Source organism: Cajanus cajan, chromosome 10 (genome assembly GCF_000230855.2).
Source record: "Cajanus cajan strain Asha chromosome 10, NIPB_CcT2T_4, whole genome shotgun sequence".
Lineage (NCBI taxonomy): Eukaryota > Viridiplantae > Streptophyta > Magnoliopsida > Fabales > Fabaceae > Cajanus > Cajanus cajan.
The window spans coordinates 9,412,919-9,430,591 of record NC_138526.1 but is presented as its reverse complement, the minus strand read 5'-3'; the positions used below and the strand labels follow the sequence as shown (position 1 = coordinate 9,430,591).

At 41.2% G+C, this 17,673-nt stretch overlaps 1 long non-coding RNA gene across 1 annotated transcript in view; it reads right to left on the bottom strand.

The window, feature by feature from the left end:
• Positions 1-8,707, bottom strand: part of LOC145952644 (uncharacterized) — a 28,290-nt gene extending 19,583 nt beyond the window's left edge. Inside the window, exon 1 of the long non-coding RNA XR_014430134.1 lies at positions 8,633-8,707. This is a non-coding gene — a long non-coding RNA (uncharacterized LOC145952644). The remainder of the gene's footprint in view (positions 1-8,632) is intronic.
• Positions 8,708-17,673: the final 8,966 nt, after the last annotated feature.

Here is a 17,673-nt window from a genome sequence, read left to right as displayed (position 1 = left end):
AGGCACTTGATTGTTATTTTTCTTTGAGAAAAGATCTTTGTGAAAAGATCTTTGTGAAAATTGATTTGTGCAAGGCAAAAGTACAAGGGGGTTTAGAGATTTTTAGTTGAAGAGGCTTGGTTATTAAGTGGCTCTTTAGTAGCTCACCTCCCTCCAAAGTTCAATTTGTACTCTTAGACCTCTAAGTGCCAAGTCTAAAGCACTTAAAAAAAAAATATTATTTTCATAAAAACTATTTTTGTGTGAAAATATTTTCTTGAATTAAAATGTCTCAAGATTCCTCCCATAGTGAAAGTGATGGCTTTCCAAAAAGTCTTTCATATATCACTAAAGAGCTCAAATCACTTAAACTATGGAAAAAGCAAGAGTCCATTCAAAGAGAGAACGAAAAGATTGAAAGAGAAGGACAACTTGCTTATTTAGAGGAAGAAATGAGGATTTTAAGGCAAGAGGAAGAAAAATTGAAAGAAGATATGAGAAAACATAGAAAAAAGAGTAGGAGCTCACATTCCCAATACACATCCCCTAATGAAAGCATGAATCAAGGGGATCACTACCAACACACTCCTAGAAGGTCCATAAGACCTAGGGAAGTCAAAGTTGACCTTCCACAATTCTTTGGTAAAGATGATGTGGAAGTATACTTAGATTGGGAGATGAAGGTTGAGCAACTCTTTGCTTGCCACAGGGTAGGTGAAGTGAGAAAAGTCCCTCTGGCTACCCTTAGCTTCCAAGGGCATGCCATGTATTGGTGGACTGCTCTAGAGAGAGAGAGACGCCTCCACAATGATCCTCCAATTCAATATTGGAATGATCTCAAAAGTGCTATGAGAAGGAGGCACATTCCCACCTATTATGGAAGGGAGCTTATGAATAGGCTCCAAAGGCTCCAACAAAGAGACATGTCTGTAGAACAGTACAGGCAACAGATGGAGCTTTTAATGATGAGGGCATGCATAAGGGAAGAGGAAGCTACAACTGTAGCTAGATTCTTAAGTGGTCTTAATTTAGAAATAAGAGACCAAGTGGTGCTACTACCCTACAGGGATCTAAATGACTTGGTCCAACTTTGTGTAAGGGTAGAACAACAAAGAATGAGAAAATCTTATAAAAAGGATAGCTCCCACTCTTCATTTCTAAAGAAAGATTCCAAGAAGGAGGGAAAAACTTTTGAAAAGAAGAAAACTTTTGAACCCTCCAAGAATCTAGCAACAGAAAAAGATAAGGGAAATGGGAAGGACACTACACACACTAGTTCTAGGACTAGTGATATAAAATGCTTTAAATGTTTAGGGAGAGGCCACATTGCCTCCCAATGCCCCACAAAGAAGGTCATGATCATGAGGGGGCATGACATTTATAGTAGCCAAGATGAGGCTACTACTTCTTCTAGTAATAGTGAGGAAGAAGCAAGTGAGCAAGAGGAAGGTGTAGAGTCTACTTTTCCTTATGAAGGGGAGCTCTTAATGATTAGGAGACTCCTCAAAAACCAACCTAGTGATACTCTATCACAAAGGGAGAACATATTTCACACTAGATGCAAAGTTTCAAACAATGCATGTTCTCTCATTGTTGATAGTGGTTCATGGTGCAACTGTTGTAGCACTAGGCTGGTTGAAAAGTTGAGTTTGACTACTAGTCCACATCCTAAACCTTATCAACTCCATTGGATTAATGAGGATGGTGACTTAGCAGTTGACCAACAAGTAAAGGTCAAGCTTTCCATTGGGAATTATGAGGATGAGGTGCTGTGTGATGTAGTACCAATGGAAGCTTGTCATATCTTATTAGGAAGGCCATGGCAATTTGATAAGAAAACCATGCATAATGGCCTTATTAACGAGATTACCTTTACACATAAAGAAAAGAAATTTGTGCTTCATCCTCTTACTCCTCAACAGGTGTCTGAGGATCAAGCACAAATGAAACTCAAAAGAGATAGAGAAAAAAAATTTAAAAAAAAAGAGGAAAATAGAGAAAAAAAAAAGTCCGTGAAAACTAAGGATAGAGAGGAATCTAGGGAGAAAGGAGTTCCCTCCCTAGAGGTTGTTACTCAAGAGAATGTAATTTTCAAACAAACCCTCTTGATTCAACAACCCTCTTATATCCTTCTCTGTAAAGGAACTCTTTCTTGCACTGCCACATCTAGTGGACATGAGACTTTACCTAAGGGGGTAAAAACACTTTTAAAAGAGTTTGATGATCTATTTCCTCCCGAGGGTCCAATGGGCCTTCCTCCTTCAAGAGGAATAGAACATCAAATTGATTTGGTGCCTGGGGCTAGCCTACCTAATAGGCCTGCCTATTGGACCAACCCCCAAGAAACAAAAGAAATTGAGTCTCAGGTTCAAGAGTTGTTGGAGAAGGGCTGGGTTCGAAAGAGCTTAAGTCCTTGTGTTGTTCCAGTGTTGTTGGTTCCTAAAAAGGATGGCAAGTGGAGAATGTGTTGTGATAGTAGGACCATCAACAACATCACTGTGAAGTATAGGCATCTTATCCCTAGACTTGATGACATGTTAGATGAGCTTCATGGAGCCATCATATTTTCCAAAGTTGATCTTAAAAGTGGTTATAATCAAATAAGAATTAAAGAGGGAGATGAATGGAAAATCGCTTTCAAGACCAAGTTTGGATTGTATGAATGGTTAGTGATGCCTTTTGGGCTAACCAATGCTCCTAGTACCTTTATGCGTCTCATGAATCATGTTCTAAGGGATTGTTTAGGTAGATTTGTGGTAGTTTATTTTGATGATATTCTTATATATAGTAGGAGCCTAAGTGATCACATAGGACACTCAAGGCAAGTTTTCAATATTCTTAGGAAAAACCAGCTTTTTGGTAATTTAGAGAAATGTACATTTTGTGTAGATAGTGTTGTCTTCCTAGGGTTTATAATTAGTAAAAAAGGGGTTCATGTGGACCCCGAGAAAATCAAGGACATCCAAGAATGGCCCACTCCTAAAAGTGTTGGAGATATTAGGAGCTTCCATGGGTTGGGAAGCTTCTATAGAAGGTTTGTTCCTAATTTCTCCACACTTGGCTCCCCATTAAATGAATTAGTCAAGAAAATTGTGGAATTTATATGGGGAGAGAAACAAGAAAATGCCTTCCTAACTTTAAAGCATAAGCTTACCCATGCACCACTTCTAGCTCTACCTGATTTTTTAAAAACTTTTGAGTTAGAATGTGATGCCTCTAGAGTTGGCATAGGGGCGGTTTTGTTACAGGGTGGGCACCCTATTGCTTATTTTAGTGAAAAACTTAAAGGTGTATTTCTTAACTACCCTACCTATGAAAAAGAGCTCTATGCTTTGGTTAGGGCCCTTCAAACTTAGGAACACTACCTTATTCCCAAGGAGTTTGTCATTCATAGTGACCATTAGTCACTTAAATATTTGAGGGGTCAAGGCAAACTAAATAAAAGGCATGCTAAGTGGGTAGAGTTCTTAGAACAATTTCCATATGTGATTAAATACAAGAAAGGGAAAAATAATGTTGTGGCTGATGCTCTTTCTAGGAGACATACTTTGTTAGTCTCTCTTGGATCTCTAATCTTGGGATTTGATCACATTAAGGAATTGTATTCTAATGATCTCGAATTCAATGAAAATTATACCCAATGTTTAGCAAAGCCTCAAGGAGGTTTCTATATTTCTGAGGGGTATTTGTATAAAGAAGGAAGAATTTGTATACCCCAAGGATCTATAAGAAAACTCCTTGTTAGAGAAAGTCATGAGGGTGGTCTCATGGGGCACTTTGGAGTTGAAAAGACTCTAAGCTTTTTAAAAGAAAAATTCTTTTGGCCCCATATGAGAAGGGATGTTGAGAGGTTTTGCTCTAGATGTATAGCTTGTTTACAAGCAAAGTCTAAAGTAATGCCTCATGGCACCTATACACCCTTACCTGTTGCTAACTCTCCATGGGTTGATATCAGTATGGACTTTATTTTGGGCTTGCTCAAGACCCAGAGAGGCATGGATTCGATTTTTGTGGTAGTGGACAAATTTAGTAAAATGGCCCACTTTATACCCTGCCACAAAATAGATGATGCAAGCAACATAGCAAGACTCTTCTTCAAGGAAGTGGTTAGACTTCATGGTCTACCCAAAACCATTGTCTCAGATAGGGATACTAAGTTCCTTAGCCATTTCTAGAAGACTCTTTGGAGTAGGCTAGGAACTAAATTGCTTTTCTCTACTACTTGTCACCCACAAACTGATGGGAAAATAGAAGTAGTTAATAGATCCCTATCTACAATGTTAAGGGCAGTCCTTAAGGGTAACCATAAGTCTTGGGATGAGTACTTGCCCCATATTGAATTTGCTTACAACAGGGTAGTCCATAAGACTACCAAAATCTCACCTTTTGAGGTTGTGTATGGTTTTAACCCTCTTACTCCTTTGGACCTAATACCCCTACCAGATTCTTCTCACTACTTTCATAAAGAAGGGGTATCTAGGGCTGAATTTGTTAAGAAATTACATGAGAAGGTTAAAACTCATATACAACAACAAAATGAGAGAACTGCTTTAGAAAGAAGCAAAGGTAAGAAAAACCTCATTTTTGAGGAAGGGGATTGGGTTTGGCTTCATTTAAGAAAGGAAAGGTTTTCTTCTCAAAGGAAGTCTAAACTCAACCCAAGAGGAGATGGTCCCTTTCAAGTCCTCCAAAGAATCAATGATAATGCCTACAGGTTAGATCTTCCCAGTGATTATGGAGTAAGCAACACATTTAATGTGAGTGATCTTATTCCCTTTGCAGGTTATGATGAGGAAGATGAACCTACAGATTTGAGGATAAATCCTTCTCAAGAAGGAGGGGATGATAGACCATGGGCCAAGGGCCCAGTTACCAGAGCTATGGCTAGAACAATACAGGAAGAGTTGGAAATTGTGAAGACTAGTGGGCTTGTCAAGCCCAAGGTAATCTTCACTTGGAATGCTCTATCATGAAGAGAAGGTCTAATTCTAATTGTTTATATTGTACAGTTTATACATAGCCTTTTGTATAGGTTATTTTTGCCTTTGTATTTGTGAGGCACTTTACTTGCTTTTTCTAGTGTTTGTATATTGATTTTGAGGTAGGTTACTTGGAGAGTTTAACTACATTTAACCTCCCTAGTTGATACATTCATTTTCTATTTTTTTTAGTAGGGAAAAGGGGGTGACATTTAGCAAAGCTAGGGAGTGTGCTTAGAAATTGGGCCTGAGTTGGGCCTAGGCAAAATTTTGCATATTGGACTCATTTTGCTCCTAATTTTTCATAGATTTGATTTAGATAGGTTTCATCATCATATGATGAACCTAACTAAACCAAATCAAGGTTTTTCAAATTAATTCATGGAGCAAAATTAGTCCAAGGCCGCCTAGCTCCTTTGTCTTCCTTTGGCCGAAATTTCAAGCTACACTTCTTGAGTTTTGAAGCTTGCCTTGCAAGCTTCTAAACTCAAGTAGGGTAAGCTTACCTTACCATGGTTCTTAAGTGAACCATAGTCAAGGTTAGCTTCTCCTACAAGCTTGCTAAACCGTAGGGAGTTAAGTATACCTTACCATGGTTCCTAGTGAACCATGGTTAAGGTTAGCTTCTCCTAGAAGCTACCTCTACCCTATATATTTGTAATTACCTCTCTTGTACTCACTTTTGAACAAATTGAGAAATAAACTTCAGATTTCTCTCTCAAGAGTCACTCTCAAAACCGTGGAGACACTTTCTTCTCTAAGGTTTCACCAAAGGTTTCAAACCTTGCCTAGGTTCCTTAAGCTTCTACATCAAACTAGAAGTGACCGAACCTCCTTCTAAGCCTTCTCCTCCATTGAAGACTTCTTCATGGAGATTTCGAGCTTCTCCTAAGGTCAACCTCAAGGCATTTCGGTCCTAAGCATGGAATCATTGAAGGAACATCAATCTCCTTCAACTAGTTCCATCAGAACCACCAGCCTCGCGGATACCGGAAGGAATGGATGAAGGGACAGACATATACTCCATCATCTTCCCTGGAACAGTCGATTCTAATAAAAAAGTAGAACTGCTCAAAATCGACCATCTTGCCAATGATAAGAGCATTAGTAAAAGAAATAGAGTTGGTCTAAGAACAAAGCCACGCCCTTACATTGTTGACAGGATGATTAGTGTGCTTTGTGAGCGATATCTCATCAACTGGCCTAGACGTTATGTCTTGCAAAAGTCCACCACACACGCTCTTTGGTACTATAGACTTGTGTACTCGTGGCTCGAAGAAGGCTCAACTATACTGGATGCTTCAGGGAACCCTTTACGTGACTCGCAAGGGAACACTCATAAGTATGAAACCATTCTGCCTAACAAGCCTACATATGGGCCAGAGTACTACTATCTCGAGCAATCTCCTCCTCCGGCTCCATTTTCTATTCTTGTTCGTCCACCTGCTTTTGGACTTAAACAAGAATCTCCTTCTTCCTCTCCGTCCTCTTCTCAACCAACAGACGAACTACCCAGACAACCTCCATCGATGTATTTTCTGTTGAAACACTTCCCCGCATTGACTGTCACTGACCCACACGGTCAAATAGTTGTAGATTTCATCCCACTAGGACAACATGATCTACCTATGCCCATGCGCGTATATGAGTAAGGACAAGTGCAAACCTTACTGCCCAGACATACCTTTCTCTCCATCTGAGGCTTATCTGGCTCTCCCCCTAGATGCCATAACTACTTTTCCTCCACCAACTTTCAAGAGGAGGATATATCCAGGAGAGGTGATCAAGTCCAAGTCCGTATGGACTCCACCACAAGGAACTCTTCAACTCATTCGTCCTCTACATCAACAACAATCGACATCCTCATCCCCCAAAAAGAAAACGTCATCCTCCAACCGTATGAAGGGGTCTCTATCTACTCTACCAAAGGTAGAGTTCCTCAATCCTCTAACAAAATTTATTCATGTACATATGAATCACTACCGATCACTCTCAGCATCGGATCGAGCAGCAATAGGTCACATTCGCCAATGTATAGGTATAAACTTACAATTGTACATACCTTCCTCTCTATACATCTCAGCAGAAATACAAATTTATGCCTATCCTAACCGAATTTGTCGACGACTTCCTCCAATTGATCGAAATAAGATGAAAGAACCTGCCCTACATCTGGGAACGATGCCCAGACCATCGAAAGTTGAGATTCGCCAATACAAAGGAGTAAGCTTGAATTGGCAATAAGATCCTGCGAGGGCACTAACATATATTGAAGACGGTGTAGAGAAGTTTTATCAAACTTTATGTATAAGTGTAGTCAAGAAGCTAGCTCGTCTAGTCTCCCAGCTGAAGAAAAGGCCAAGACCCTCATGCTGCGTGGGTATCGCTAGATGACCCCATGCAAAGTAATACACTTCAGCGACACATCTGTTGTCTTTCTTAATAGACAACGAGGGCCTGATCTTGATGCTCTTAGCAAGAGATACTTCATCCACTCCTCTCTTTTCAATCTTGATCTATACAAAGATGAGTGGAAGGCTGTCACAAACACATGGCACAAGGTTGAGTATAAGTGGTGCAAGGTCATTCCATCATGGAAACTAGGTATGCCTATGCCCTGTGATGCTCCCTCCAAAGCTGAACAATCTGAATCCCACACATCTGAGCCTATCTCTACTAAGCCAATCTCACCGTCCACTCTTCTAGAGGCACTCCCATCAGCCTTTGAACCAGCACAACAATATGTCTCCATTGAATCCTTCAATGAATTCAAAGATGATCTGAACAGCAGATAAGATAGCATGTGCTAGAATAGTCATGTTAGGAACAAGGATACAATGTGTATTTTTTTATCATCCTTACTGTACACACTTATTGTTATTCAATACACATTTTTTACCCTACTGCTTATTTTGTCCCCAATTTCTTTTTGATGATTACAAAGGAGGAGAAATAAATAAAAAATAATAAATAATCATATCTGATATCAAAATTTGTTATACGTATTGATGAATCAAAAAGGGGGATAATCGAGTAAGGGGGAGAGCATACACTCAGGGGGAGAGTTATGTTTCAAGGAATAACATAATAAACAACATGTTATAACTAGAATGAAGCACTCCAAGTTTCCAAGGCTTATCTGAAACAATTTTGATTAATTATACTTCTTGTCGCCACCGGCCCGAAACGGGCTTTCGGCATTCGCGAAGGATGGTTGGACTCGTTTATTTGTTTAAAAATATGGATTGCTAGAATGACGTATTCTCAAACTGAGACCTTGTCAAACGAGCAATTTTATTAAATGATTCACCAATCCATATTAATCCCAAGCGGGACCCTCCATGGATTAGTGGTTTTCGCAAAAGGAGGGTTCGTGGAGTCGCCACCAATGTTTTACTCAAAACATTGGAAAAAGGGATAAGGCAATTGATTTTATAAATCAACTTTGGCCATTACAACCAGAGTTGGGTAAGGGAGTCGGTTACGCGTGGGGAAGGTGTTAGCACCCCACAACGCCCCTTTCGGGTTCCCTATGACAGATTATTTCTAAAATAACAGTGTAAAATTACTAAATTACCCCTATTTATTCTAAGCAATTATAAATTAACTATCTACATGATGACAGTTTAAATATGCACACAGAAAGCAGTAAAAGGAAGGATTTAAGAAGAAACCTCTTGAAGCGTGCTTTTATATATTGAGTAAAACTGGGAAGCTTTTTGGCGTTCCCTCGCTCTACAAGCTCGCTCGCTCCTTCCTAAAAACTTTTGACTATGGAAATCCGGAGGATTTCCCTTCGACTAGGTTCGAATCTCCAAGCTAAGTGCTCGGAATTCCAGAACTTCGTCGGATCGACTCCCAGAGAGATTTCTAGGGCAGAACACTGCTCAAAAACCCCAGAATACTCAAGGAGGGAGTCAAAACTGTGTGAAAAAGTGTCAAATGACGTCCAATTGACGTCATATTTATAGGGAACAGGCCCAATACGGGCTACAGAATCAATACGGCCGTATTGAAATTTTTGAACTTCAATACGGCCGTATTGAGTTCAATACGGCCGTATTGAAGCTCAGAAATTTCAATATGGCCGTATTGAGTTCACTGCGGCTGTATTGAAGCTTCAATACGGCCGTATTGATTTCAGTACGGCCGTATTGAAGTTTCAGAAACTTCAATACGCCGTATTGAGTTCACTGCGGCCATATTGAAGCTTCAATACGGCCGTATTAAGTTTAGTACGGCCGTATTGGGCTTCATTCCCTCCACTTCCTTATTTTAAGCTATTCTAAGACCTCTAGACCTACAGAGAACCCTCCTAGGGCCTTCCAGGAGTCCTTCTGGCTGATCTTCCTTCAGTCTTCGAGAGTCTTCAAGCTTTATTTCCGACCCGGACAATTTTAGGGGTCTACAGCTGCCCCCCCTTTACTTAGTCGGACGGCCTTTTGGTGTACCGGCTGGCAAGTAAAGGAGTTGACCCAATTGTCCGGGTGATGTGCCGACCTTCTGACTTGTAATGTCTTCCGGTGGAAAATTGTTGAGTAGCCTCTCCAGGTGGGTGCATACCTCGGCGCTTCTGACATCCTCGGTAGCTGAGTTTACCCTCTCCAGGGTCAACTTCACTCGACGCCCGAGCCGGAAGTTGAACACCGACGTGCCTCTGGCGACGCTGGTGATTGAGTACCGTCTCTCCAGACCTAGCCTCACTCGACGCCCGAGCCGGAAGCTAGACACCAGTGTTTTAACATCACTGATGATTGAGTATTGCCCCTCCAGGCCCAACCTCACTCGCCGCCCGAGCCGGAAGTTGGACACCTCCATGTTTTCTGAACACTTTGGTGATTGAGTTTGCCCTCTCCAGGGTTAGCTTCACTAGACGACCTAGCCGGAAGCTGCGAGTACGGTCTCTCCAGATACAACTTCACTCGACGCCCGAGCCGGAAGTTGCATACCTCCATGTTTTCTGAACACTTCGGTACTTGAGTTTGCCCTCTCCAGGGTTAACTTCACTAGACGCCCTAGCCGGAAGCTGCGAGTACGGTCTCTCCAGATACAACTTCACTCGACGCCCGAGCCGGAAGTTGCATACCTCCATGTTTTCTGAACACTTCGGTACTTGAGTTTGCCCTCTCCAGGGTTAGCTTCACTAGATGCCCTAGCCGGAAGCTGCGAGTACGGTCTCTCCAGACACAACTTCACTCGACGCCCGAGCCGGAAGTTGCACACCTCCATGTTTTCTGAACACTTCGGTGATTGAGTTTGCCCTCTCCAGGGTCTGCGTCCGTGTCTTCTGATCACTTCGGCAATGCGAGTTTACCCTCTCCAGGGATCTGAGATGATTTTTTTGTCTCCACAGTCCACTATGCTGCTTCGACGTTTTTCTGATTTTGTGCCACTGAGGGCTGGATAACGCAGGGATCCGTCTAGGGGATGTGCAGTCATTCACAGGTTCCTGTGCCCCAACTTGCATTGCATTGTTGGTACCCATGGGGAATTTCTGACTCCTTGGGGTGTAGACACAGATGCTCTTTCTCTCTGAGTTGAGCGATGCCTTATGTTTGGCTGACGTCCTTTGACGTTGGTGGAGTATCCCGGTTCATCCTTATTCGGGTATCTCTTTTTGATTTTCTGATTTTTGCTGCCTCTGTGTAGGCTGTTATCCGCTGGGGATTCTGGATGTTGATTTTGTCTCCACAGTCCACGATGCTGTTTCGACGATTGTTTTTGATTTTTGTGCCACTGAGGGCTGGATAACGCAGGGATCCGTCTAGGGGATGTGCAGTTACTCATAGGTTCTTGTGTCCCAACTTTCCATTGAGTAGTTGGCGCCCATTGAGGAATTTCTGTTTCCTTGGGGTGCAGACACAAAGATGCTCTTTCTGATGTGAGCGGTGCCTTATGATTGGCTGACGTCCTTTCGACGTTTGGTGGAGTATCCCGGTTATCCTTATTCGGGTAACTCTTTTTAATTTTTGGATTTTGTTGCCTCTGTGTAGGCTATTATCCGCCAGGGGATTTTGTCATTGGTTTGTGATTGGCCTCTTCTGTTAGGCAGATCATCTTGATGTTCAATGATAGGCTGAGAGCCGGATTCCACTTGGGGAATGATTATTGATCTTTTCGATTTTTTCTCTTTTTTGAAAGAGTGCCTCTGAATAGGCGAATTATCTTGATGTTTGATGATTGGCTGAATGCCGAATTCCTCTTGGGGAATGGTTATTGATCTTTTTGATTTTTTCTCTTTTTGAAGGGGTGCCTCTTGAGTAGGCGACTGGGGATTTGAAGTTCAGTGTTCGGCTGAGTGCCAAATTCCGCTTGGGGAATGGTTATTGATGTTTTTTTTTTTTTTTTTTTTTTTTTTTTTTTTTTTTTTTGATTTTTCTCCTTTTGCAGGGATGCCTCTGAGTAGGCGACTGGGGAATGTGGGATCTTATGTATCCCAGAGTATTATTTAGGAAGCCTCTGCAGGCTTAGCCTCACTCAGCGCTTGAGTCAGAGAGCTATCTTCCACTGAGGAAGTTTTAAGTCCTTTGACTAGATATACTGCTTGGGTGATCGTGCTTCCATTGGGAATGTCGTCGATCTTGCTTTGATAGCTCTCGCTGGGGATTTTGAGTCCAAGAGCGTGAGTTGAGGTTTCTCTGGGGAGTATTATTTCTGCGAGCCTCTCCAGGCTCAATTATTCTGTTTACTGATGAGTATTGTTTCGGCAAGCCTCTCCAGGCTCGGTTATTCTGCGGGAGTATTATTTCGGCAAGCCTCTCCAGGCTCAGTTATTCTGTGCAATCTGTTTGTTGGATTTTCTATATCCTTGCCTTTTTTGTCGATTTTGGCTTTTTCTGTATTTTTGCCTTTTTTGTTGTTTTTCGGCTTTTGCTGTACAGAATTTAAATTGCTAGAGAATTTAAAATTCAGTTATTATGAGAGAGTATTATTTCGGCAAGCCTCTCCAGGCTCAGTTATTTTGTAGGAGTATTATTTCGGCAAGCCTCTCCAGGCTCAATTATTCTGAAGGAGTATTATTTCGACAAGCCTCTCCAGGCTCAGTTATTCTGAGAGTATTATTTTGGCAAGCCTCTCCAGGCTCAGTTATTCTGAGAGTATTCTTTCGGCAAGCCTCTCCAGGCTCAGTTATTCTGAGAGTATTCTTTCGGCAAGCCTCTCCAGGCTCAGTTATTCTGAGAGTATTCTTTCGGCAAGCCTCTCCAGGCTTAGTTATTCTGTATGACGCTGTTGATTTTCTGAATCTTTGCATTTTGTTTGCTGCTGTCATACACAAGCAATTTTTCCTATTTTTTCTAATTTTATGTAATTGCCTCATGACGAGGTCTTTGAAAATTTCTTTATGGCCAATACGGCCGCATCCATTTCAGTACGCCCGTATTGAGTTGAAATTTTGTTCATAACCCTGATTTTAGTACGGGTGTACTGAACATGGTACGGGCGCATTGTTTTTTCTGAAATTTATATTTTTTATTATTATTTTTTTTTGTTTTTTCAATAAACAGAGAATAAGTGATCTTCCAGTACACCTATCATCTGTATGCATGTATGCAGTATGATGCACCTAATTCTATTTGATTCTTTTTTCAAAAGAATTAACCGATGCGTTTTTGTGTTTGGATTTTGCCATTCCTCCAGACGGACTGTGCTCTGCCGATTTCTGTTACCGAGGAATGATGCATATTTGATTTTGGTGTCATCAACCAAATGATTCTTCCCTTTCTTTAGAAGATGTGTCAACCCTCCTATTGACCACTATATCTCCATGTTTCCACAAGATTATTCAAAAATCGTTTGGGACAAGAGAGAAAAGAAAGAAAGGATATATTTTCAAAGGTTTGTGTTTTAGAGGGGATTATTTTATTTTTGAAAAATGGTTTTTGTAAGAATGGCTGGCCATGGTAGGCTTATGTGTTTAGGTTAGTTTGATTAAACACTTATGAAGTTAAGCACATCTTTGTTATTAATGATTGTGTTTTGACAACTTGGATAGCTTTTCTTGAGCCCCTTGTTGAATTCAATTGATGGTACCATCATGGATTTATTTTTCTTTTTTGACGGCCCTAACTTTTGCCTAAAACACCCTTTTGTGATGTCTTAGCGGGCTTTTGTTTTTGTTCATTATTTTGTAACCCTAATTTTTGCCTAGGTCACCCTTTTGTGGGATTCCTAGCGGGTCTTTTGCTCTTATTTTGCGCAGCCCCCTTTTTGGGTTTCCTGCCGAGCTTTTTGTTTTTTAGGATTTTTGTCCTGAATGGATTTCTTTTTATCCATGATGGCACTTATTGAGGCCAAGAAAAGGTGCTCCAAGTTGACACACACACTTCCACATAAAAATGATGTGGGTTTATTATTATTAAGATGATTTTAACCTCATTCATGTTTATTCAAACAGGGTTAAAATAATGTGGTCTAGAATTTTATTGCAAGCGAGAAAAGAAGCAATAAAGAATTAATGAAGAATGATTTTATTATAATCATAGTGGAAACATGTGCCCTATCGAGGCTCGGGGGTCGGGCTGTCCCCGAGGAGTGATCTCTAATAGTCACTGAATTTACACATCCCTATTAGAAGGAAAAGAACACTTTGACGACGACGACCGGCCTTGACGCTTGTGAACCGGCCTTCCTAAAGATCTGGCTTAAAGAACGTCGAGGAGGATCTTGATTCCTCTTCGTTCTTTGATCTTTACTAGGGTCATATCCTAACCCTTGTTTCCCCAGATTGTCCTTGATAATGGGTAGCTCCGGGATTCCTTGGGAGTACTTGCCCAATCCCTGTCCTGGCAAGTATCTGTTCTTTGTGAGCATATGAGCTACCTTCTTCATTTCTCGAGGAAACGTTTCAACATTGGCAATTTCCAATGCTTGGAAGGCGGTTTCCAAAGCTTCCTCTGTTGCATCCACATAAGGTATGTTGGATGGCTTGCTGATGAGTATGTCATCTTCAGCTTGTACAGTCACCAGTTTGTCACCCACTATGAACTTGACTTTCTGGTGGAGCGTAGAGGGTACAGCTTTCGCATCATGAATCCAAGGTCGGCCGAGGAGACAGCTGTATGCAGGAGTAATATCCATCACTTGGAATTCGACATTAAAGACGGTGGGTCCAATTTGGATTGGAAGATTGACTTCTCCCACCACTTCTCTTTTAGATCCATCGAAGGTTCGAACGATCATGTTGCTCGGGCGCATTTGGACTCCCTTGATCGCCAATTGCTTGAGCGTTCTTTTTGGCATCACATTCAAGGAAGATCCATTATCTACCAAGACTTTAGCGATGTGATACTCCTTGCACTTTACAGAGATGTGCAAGGGCTTGTTGTGGATTGATCCCTCGGCGGGGATTTCTTCATCGATGAAGGTGAGGTGATCATTAGCCTTGATGTGACTAACAATCCCCTCAAACTTGTCTTGGGAGATACTGTGCGACACGTATGCCTCGTTCAAGACTTTCAACAGAGCTTGCCGATGCGGTTCGGAGCATAGGATCAACGACAACAGAATAATCTTTGCTGGCGTCTTATGAAGTTGATCCATGATGGAGTACTCGCTCTGTCGGATAAATTTTAACAGCTAGTCTATCTCCTCCTCGGATTCTTTTTCCTCGGTTTTCTCCTTTACTTTTCCTTTATTCTTGGGAGCTTTATCGTGAAGATCTTCGGGAGTGTAGATCCTGCCACTCCTAGTCATGCCCCCAAGTCCAGCGATGTTGGAGATATCGCTGTCGGCAGAAGAGTGGATGTCGTATATCCACGGCACAGCCTTATTTGATTCGTAAGGGAAAGGTCTTGGAGCGGTGATCCTTAATGGTGTCGGACCTTCCCCTTTATTCGTCTTGATTACCAACAACGGAGTTGATGTGCGCTCGCTTGGCGCGGTTGTTGGCTTACACTTGATGACGAACGGCGTGCGATCCATTTTTGAACATACGCATCGATTTAATCCTTTCTTTTTATTTATGTTTATTACTGAATTACTAGGAGGGATGTATGAAATGAATGATTCCTAGATCCCTCCATGATCTATATGCATGAGATGATGATGTTGAATATGCATGCATTGTGTTTATTGAACTAAGCATTATCATGTTTTTAGGATTTTCCTAAGATGATGCATGATATTGCTTGGTTTGGGTAAATACATATTTTTCTTTTGAATATTTTGTATCTTTTTTGTATTTTTTGGGTGAAAAGGGAAACTACCTATATGAATGCAATGAAGGTAGATGTTAACACCATGTACTAGAAGATCTTTATTTCTATTTATTCTTTTTATTTAAAAAAGAATGTTGTATGTTTAAAAGGTGCAAATGTATGCTCATACAATGTCACATAAAAATACACAAACAATTCACTCATCCACGAACAGTCACGAGTGAATCACGAGGTAGGGGTCTCCTGCAGAAAAGTGCATATTCAAGGAGGATCTAACTGTTCTCACTTGGTCAAAGGCCCCCAAGGTGCCCCCATTATAGGGACCCAATTCCTCTCGTCGTAAGTCGATGGAAAGCTCCAACGCACTGTCGGACTCAAGTTCATGGTTATCACCTTGAGTGATGTTTTTCCGACAACGGTCTCGTAGGCTCCTATAGACCCATTCAACCGGCCGTACTAACATCCACTCCCTATGGTTAATCACTCATGCCCCCGGGTATAGAGGGAACTGTTGTGTGCAAAGGTTTGTGTACAGTTTGTATTTCAAACAATTGCGGAATTTAAACATACAACAGTTATTTAAAGCCATATAATAAATCATGTTATCATACAAGCAAGGGGTAATAAAGTAATTTTAACTATTATTTGTTAAAAATAATCTGTCACTAAATGGGACTGACTCTCGAGGCTTCCCCAGTGGAGTCGCCATCTGTCGCCACCGGCCCGAAACGGGGCTTTCGGCATTCGCGAAGGATGGTTGGACTCGTTTATTTGTTTAAAAATATGGATTGCTAGAATGACGTATTCTCAAACTGAGACCTTGTCAAACGAGCAATTTTATTAAATGATTCACCAATCCATATTAATCCCAAGCGGGACCCTCCATGGATTAGTGGTTTTCGCAAAAGGAGGGTTCGTGGAGTCGCCACCAATGTTTTACTCAAAACATTGGAAAAAGGGATAAGGCAATTGATTTTATAAATCAACTTTGGCCATTACAACCAGAGTTGGGTAAGGGAGTCGGTTACGCGTGGGGAAGGTGTTAGCACCCCACAACGCCCCTTTCGGGTTCCCTATGACAGATTATTTCTAAAATAACAGTGTAAAATTACTAAATTACCCCTATTTATTCTAAGCAATTATAAATTAACTATCTACATGATGACAGTTTAAATATGCACACAGAAAGCAGTAAAAGGAAGGATTTAAGAAGAAACCTCTTGAAGCGTGCTTTTATATATTGAGTAAAACTGGGAAGCTTTTTGGCGTTCCCTCGCTCTACAAGCTCGCTCGCTCCTTCCTAAAAACTTTTGACTATGGAAATCCGGAGGATTTCCCTTCGACTAGGTTCGAATCTCCAAGCTAAGTGCTCGGAATTCCAGAACTTCGTCGGATCGACTCCCAGAGAGATTTCTAGGGTAGAACACTGCTCAAAAACCCCAGAATACTCAAGGAGGGAGTCAAAACTGTGTGAAAAAGTGTCAAATGACGTCCAATTGACGTCATATTTATAGGGAACAGGCCCAATACGGGCTACAGAATCAATACGGCCGTATTGAAATTTTTGAACTTCAATACGGCCGTATTGAGTTCAATACGGCCGTATTGAAGCTCAGAAATTTCAATATGGCCGTATTGAGTTCACTGCGGCTGTATTGAAGCTTCAATACGGCCGTATTGATTTCAGTACGGCCGTATTGAAGTTTCAGAAACTTCAATACGCCGTATTGAGTTCACTGCGGCCATATTGAAGCTTCAATACGGCCGTATTAAGTTTAGTACGGCCGTATTGGGCTTCATTCCCTCCACTTCCTTATTTTAAGCTATTCTAAGACCTCTAGACCTACAGAGAACCCTCCTAGGGCCTTCCAGGAGTCCTTCTGGCTGATCTTCCTTCAGTCTTCGAGAGTCTTCAAGCTTTATTTCCGACCCGGACAATTTTAGGGGTCTACACTTCTTATCATCAAAAACAGGGAGATTGTTAAGGCAGAAGAAGAAATTCCCAAAAAGGTTTTGAGTGAGACAAATATAATATATGTTGTTATCTCTAACAAATGAGTTAGTGTTTCAGAAAGACATGAGAACAGGTAAAATGAAGAAGAGGCATAAGCATCAGACGATACAAAATGAAAGGCTAACATAAGCACTCAACAAGCCAAATCAGGAACAAGACCATGCCAAGCACAATCTAAGGTAGCACATAAAGACTCAGACAAAAGATGGTCAAACGACCAAGAAGAAACTCCAGAAGAAATGGAAAGTCTGACCATATACAAGGTTGACCAAGATGAAAGGAAAAGTCAAATCACTGATGATCAGACAAAGGTCGAAGTATTAAACTAAATGTCGACTACCAGACGCAGACGAAGAATGTCACGCAATCATCTGAGGAATCAAGCCTCAAAGGAGAATTTGAATATCGTCTACTCTCACAGAAGAACACATGAAGTCATTCAAATTATTAGAAGAGAAGAAGAAAGAAGAAGAGCATGCTCAAACACTAAATCATGCATATGTCAAAAAAAGTACATCACTTTTTCAGGCAAGGACAAAAGTTC